The sequence below is a fragment of the Camelus bactrianus genome, chromosome 8 (genome assembly GCF_048773025.1).
Source record: "Camelus bactrianus isolate YW-2024 breed Bactrian camel chromosome 8, ASM4877302v1, whole genome shotgun sequence".
In the NCBI taxonomy this organism is placed as follows: Eukaryota; Metazoa; Chordata; class Mammalia; order Artiodactyla; family Camelidae; genus Camelus; species Camelus bactrianus.
This window is the reverse complement of record NC_133546.1, coordinates 29,217,919-29,224,510: the sequence shown is the minus strand read 5'-3', so window position 1 is coordinate 29,224,510 and position 6,592 is coordinate 29,217,919.

Sequence of the window (6,592 nt, the reverse complement as noted above, 5' to 3'; positions counted from 1 at the left end):
GAAAAATATGTGTTCAATAATACTTTACTGGTTTTCTATTGCTGCTATAACAAATCACCATGCACTTAGTGGTTTAAACAACACACATATATTATCTTATAACTCTGGAGGTCAGAAGTTTGAGATAAATCTGCCTGGGCTGAAGTCAAGGTGTTGACAGGGCTAATTTCTCCTGGAGACTCTAGAGGAAAATCAGTTTCCTTGCCTTTTCCAACATTTCTTGGCTTGTGGCCTCTTCTTTTATCTTCAAAGCCAGAAGCAAAGCATCTTCAAATTTCTTTCTGACTCTGACTCTCCTACCCTGTCCTTCATCTACAAGGACTCTGTGATTACACTGCCCTCCCCTTCTATCTCCCCAGATAATCCAGGATAAATTCCCCATGTCAAGGCCAGCTAATTAATAACCTTAATTCCATCCACAACCTTAGTTCTTCATTGCTATGTAGCATAACAAACTCACAGTTTCTAGGGCATGGAGGCATGGCCATCTTGGGTAGTCATTATTCTGCTTATCACAAACATTAATCACTTAAGCGAAAATAAAAAGGGTTAAGGTAAAATCAGGATGGAGTCTCCAAGTCTCACCTGTAATTCCACAAGAATTCCTTGGAATCTCTAAAAACAAAAACTGTGTCTAACCAAATTTGATATTCTGATCGTATTTATATTTATAACATTTTGAGATTTTTTTCCCCTGACAAACACCTTCATGTGGCTTCCTGTTATTGTAGCCAGCCATCTGGCATCGTCAATGATTAAATTTAAGATTATGTTGCTTCAAATTGTGTTCAGTCTCTTCTTGAACCTTTTTTTTTTCCCTGATGCTGTTTAATTTCCCTGATGCAGTCAGGTCTCCAGACAAGGTGTGTCATCTTTGAGTGAAATCTGTCTGGAAGCAAAAATGGATGCCAGAAGCATTAAAAGATTGCCAATACATTTGGACCACACAGAGATTTAGGTGCCTTTGATGACTGAGGCCTCCTGACATTAGATTCCACAAACTCTCAGTTTTAAGGGTTTTGTGTATTGTTTGACAATTAGCTGTCAAGAAAGAAAGAAAATTTAAGTGATGGTAACTAATACGAGCTATCACTCTACCTTTTTTGAACACAACACATGACATCAGCATTCTTCAGCTAATTGACAACTTCGACTATTCTATGGACAATATAAAATAGAAAGCATCAGTAACTTTAAGAATAAAGATGCAATGGCAGTGCAACTTATTTTCTTATTTTTAACTCAGGTTTCAGTTTTGTTTTTTTTTTTTTTTTTTTTTTCCTCGCTTAAGAACCTACTGAGATTTGTTGAATAAGAAACGGAATAAAATCAGGCTTTATTTGCCTTAAAGGTAAATGAAGTCCACTCTGGCTTAAAAATTCCAATGACATTTAGACTATATACAGGTAAATGAGGACATCCTGGAACTGTAGATGCCATTGGACAGGCAATAGTGTTGTGCCTGTAGTCAGAGCTTTGTCACGGTGTGGAGTGACTTTCATCTTTCGCCCATGAGGAAGGACCAGGTCAGCACCTTGGAACTGGTGCACTACAGGCGGTGCTGATGGCAGCATGTGTGAGTGGGATGTTTGTTGTTATCGTAGCAGGTTGTGAAATGCACTAAAACATGCTCTTTGGGAGACTTTCAGGAAATAAACGACAAAAAGATGGCATTTCACTATGCCTTCCCTATTTCCTCTAACCCTGCAGACTGGCTGAAATACTAAAATGCGTAATTATGTGCTTTCCACATCCAAACACCTTCATAAATTTGGTTCATTAAATTTCAAATATTCCAAAATGATCCCTATTATTTTTATCAATGGATTAAACTTGGCGGGGAGATAGTTCCTACAAAGCAAAGACACAGACATGTCTCCTAACCTTGACATAAAACATTGACCTAGCCTTTGGACAGGGGTTCTTAACCTTGCATTTATGGATAATTGGCTGGATATCCTAAAGGATATCAGGGCAACAGTGAATTCTAAGCACAGGGAAAAATTGTGGGTATGATTGCACGTGTCTTTTCCTGGGGTAAGAAGCCATAGCTTTCACCAGATTCTCAAAATGACTCTGAGTCTAATAAACGATAACAAAGAAAATAAAATGGTTGAAGACCAGAGATTTAGAATCTTTCTTTTTTTTAAGTCTTTTCTTTTTTTTTTTTTTTGCTTACAAACCTCCGGAAACATTGTTTTGGAATCCATAATGAGCTGTTTTTTGGCTATCGTGCATAAACTGAGCAGCCGTTTTGGAAAATTAATATGAAAACATAAAGATGTAATTGCTAAGCAACCGGTGCATTAAGCATCACTTTCAATTAATTTTAGCCAAGAATTGGGCTATTAATTTTAATATCTTACAATCACATTCATAATTAATTAAAGTTAGTCACTTTAAAACTCACTTTAAAGGCTCTGCAAACCATAGCGTGTTTCTGTTTTTTCAAGGATTTCTCTCTTTTAAAAAATATGAAATACCATATCATCTTGATGGAATCCCATAATACTGAAAATGTACATCTTTTTCTTTAATAATAACTTAAAATGTGACACTGTCCTTATCTATTGTGACAAGGTCTTTATCCATAGTGTGTGAAAGAAAAGGAAACGCTGACCACACTTTGGTAAGCAGCATAACTGGTGAACCTAGGAAATTCAGACCATGTGGGGGGCCTTGATTCAAAACTACTGGGAACAAAACCTGACTTTTCTAGAATGCAGTCAAGTAAGTACTTTTAGAAAACTTCTGGGAGAAGACTTAACTTTTTGGAAATGATAATAAAATTTAATTACTTTTAGGATTATTGTTATTGATTTTTATGTACTCTGGGTTGTGTGTGTGTGTGTGTAATTTTATATTGAATCTGGTATAAAGGGCAATTTCAAAGATGCATTATCAACAACTCTCAGAATCTATTTCAATTAATCTTTTTAACTTAGAAAGGATTTCATTTCACTGAATATTCACTCTCCCTGACAACACTCCAATCAGCCCCAATCTCCACAACTTGGGATCATAAGTGAATTAACTGTATTATTAGTCATGACCAAGAGAATGAAAGGATACTTTCTAGTCACTCACGATTCGTTGGAAACTTCGAGGAGATGGAGGGGGTCAGTTGGCCGTAGTGGGGGCAGGTGTCATGACACAGCAGGAGGAAAATTTTCCAGATCAAAGTAAAGCTAACACAGTCTTCCTCTCTTTCTTTCTTCCCTTCCCCCCTTTCTTCCACCCGTCCTTCCTTCCAAATATGTATATAAGGGGACAGGGTGTCAGTAGGGAGGAACTGATTGGTTGTATAAAATACAAATCTCTCCCATGTTTAAACTCTTCACTGGTTTCCTATCAAACGTGGAATTGATGCTTGACTCCTACAAGGCCCAGAAGAGTGGGACCTTGACTCCTCCTCCTCTTCAACCTCTTACCACTCACCCTCATTTGCGTCAACATACTGGCCTTCTTCTTGGCCCCCAAACATGCCCAGAACGTTCTCCCTCAGAGTCTTTCTGCATTTGCTGTTCCCTCAGCCTGGTCTGCCCTTGCTGGAGATATTTGCCAGACCCAGCCTTGTCCCATTCAGATATTCTGCTCAAACATCCCCTCCAAGAGAGGACTTTCCTGTTGCCTCTGTCTAAAAGCACATACCCAGCCCAGGATCACTCTCTAGCCTGTTTCCCTACTTGATTTTCTTCATAGCACTTATCACTGCCTCATGCTTTTATTCTGTAGGTAATGATTTTCTGCATCTCTGGGATCCAAGTTATTAAGAGCCGGGACAGTTGGCCTGGCACATAGTAGTAGGAACTCATGAAAAGTGTGTTGAATAAAGGAATAAATAGTTGTTACCACAATTTTATAACTTCTGACCTTCCCATAGATGGTAACAGAGGCCTCAATAGCCTTCTTGACTTTCTTCTTTTTTGCCTAAGGTGGAGTCCATCAAAATGTACTTTACCTTCAATCCTTTATTCTTTTCTAGAACTAGTAGTTTCCCTTCCTGTAGAAGAGTCACTCATCTGTGGGATGTATAAGGAAAAAAATAAGAGGAGAATCAGACACTAAACTATTCAGTAATTAATTCATATTTCTCAGATCTGACTGACTCATCTCAGTGTTACTTTGCTTCTCCTTCTGCAAGTGATTCACAAACACTTTTATCAAAATATCCCTTTTGCTGAGGAAAGCAGATTTCTACCTTTATAACTACTGTGCCGTGAACTTGGAGCATAGGTTAAATCAACAGATGGGAAAGCTGAATTTCTCTGATAAATTGTTTTGTCTTTAAAAGGCCATGTGATTTGTAAAATTCTCTCATAAATCATCTCTTCATTTTAATTTTTAAAATCTTCCTTCAATCATGCCTTCAAAATTGCTGATCCAGTAGGTTGTCCATCGTTAACCTCTTCATTCATAGTCGCCCCTGGCAAACCACTTGTATTCTCACTTCAGTCATTTTCCAGAAGAGAGTATTTTTGCACAGAAAGATATTGAGCAACAAGACAAGAAACCCGTGTTCTCGTTCTAGCTTGACATTTATTAGGTGTCAGAATCTGGGCAGGTTAGACTCTTTGAGCTCTGACATTCCAGTATGTATCCTCTCTCTTGAGGTTAAAAAAGTCATTTCAAATTCTCTATTGGGTAATTAATAAATCTGTGAAGGAAAACCTTCTGGCACATTATAAACGTTATAAAACACACTGTAAAAGAGCATTGTTCATGATTATATTTGGTAAACTTTGTGAAAGCGCCGGTCTCAATTATATTGTTGGCACATGTCGACTTCTGTTTAAGTAATTAATGAGGAAGCTTACAGAAAGACAAAAGAGCTGATTCGACAAACACTTGAAGCATGGGGATTCATCTTCTCAGTAGGAAAAGAAATGCTAAATTAGGTATAAGCCTAGTTAATAGGATTAATTTCTCTAAAAGCAATAAGTATCACTTTCCTTTTTTTTTTAATCATTTGATGGTTGCTAATCAAATATACTATAGCAAAAAGTTGCATTCTCCCATAGAGGCAGAAGAATGTAAGCAGATAATGCCCTTGTTAGAAGGATATAAAAAAAAAATCAGGCAACCATTACTTTGCCTTTTCCCACATTTTGAAGTAAATTACTTTCCTACATACAAAAGAAGGAAAACACAGTGAAGCTGCAGATTGATCGCATTTGCAGAAGTCTTCTTGGGACTTTCTTTTACATACAGTGAAAGTGCAGGAAGCTTTCAGTTCAATTTGCATATCTCAGTAAGGATCCCAGAAATTTTATATTTTAGCTGATGAACTATAACGTGAAATCTGGTTTTTAAATTTCTTGTTGCTTATATATGTCAGGTTTGGAGACAAGCTCTGAAAATATGAAGGTGACCTTCTTAAATCTGTCATTTTTAAGTAAGATCCATCCTGTTGCTAGGTCCACAGTTACAGAGGAGAGAAAGGTCTTAATAGGTGCTATTGTCATTTTTTGAATGTTCATTATAAAAGCAATATAATGTCACTATAAAACAATTTAAAAGAACAAAATTGTATAAAATAAAAACTAGAAGAATCCTCTCACTCTAATTTTATTCCCTACTTGTAGCCCCTGCTAATATTTTGATATGTTTCCGTCCATGCCTTACACAAAACACACATCAACACACACACACACTAACACACATACACATACGTTTTAGCAAAGATGGGATCACACTATTCAAGATGTTCAACAACTTCTTTTCTCACTTAAAGGTGTCTCTTTGACATCTACCATATCACTGGATATAGATCTTTCTGTTTAATGCTGCATGATATTCTATTGTATGAACATATCATAACTTAACTAGTGATAAGCACAGGAGTGATTTCCAGTTTTCACTGAGAGATGGCTAACATAGTCCTTGGGCTTAGACTCTGACATCAGACTGCATGGGCTCTCAAGCCCAGTTCCTCCATTTACCAACCTATGTAAGTTACTTAACCTCCCTAGTTTTCAGTTATCTCAGCTATAAAATGGAAAAAAATAGCACTCCAAAAAATTGTATAAAATGCTCAGAATAGTGCCTACCTCATAGTAAGTATATGAAGTTTCGCTATGATATTTTTGTTTCTATGGACAATACTGCAATCCATTGCTTTCATATATATCTATATTTTAACTTTTGAATGGATTAGAAGTTTTTGAGGACATAGCATTGTGTTGGAAATAGCCAATGAACCCTTAGTTTTCATTTCCTATTTAGCAGAAGTAGTATGAATAGAAAAGCCAATCCATTGCTCTGCCCATTGAATACCAGTGCTAGGAACTGTAAAGACATTTACTTTCTGAATTTCTCCAATTTATCCCTATTCCCAAAGTCTTAATTCAGTCCATCATCTTCCCTTACCTGGGCTGTTAAAAAATCGAACATTTTTGCCTGCTTTCTTCTGAGTCACCCATCCCTTCCATTCAAACTCTACCACTGCTACCAAAGGGACATTTTCATGTTACTTGATTTCTCCAGGATAGAACTTAAACTCCTTAACCTGGAATGCAAGGCCCTTTGTGAGCTGGTCCCTGCCTATCTCTCCAAAATTCTTTTTATAGCTCTGGCCATACCCCAGCCATAC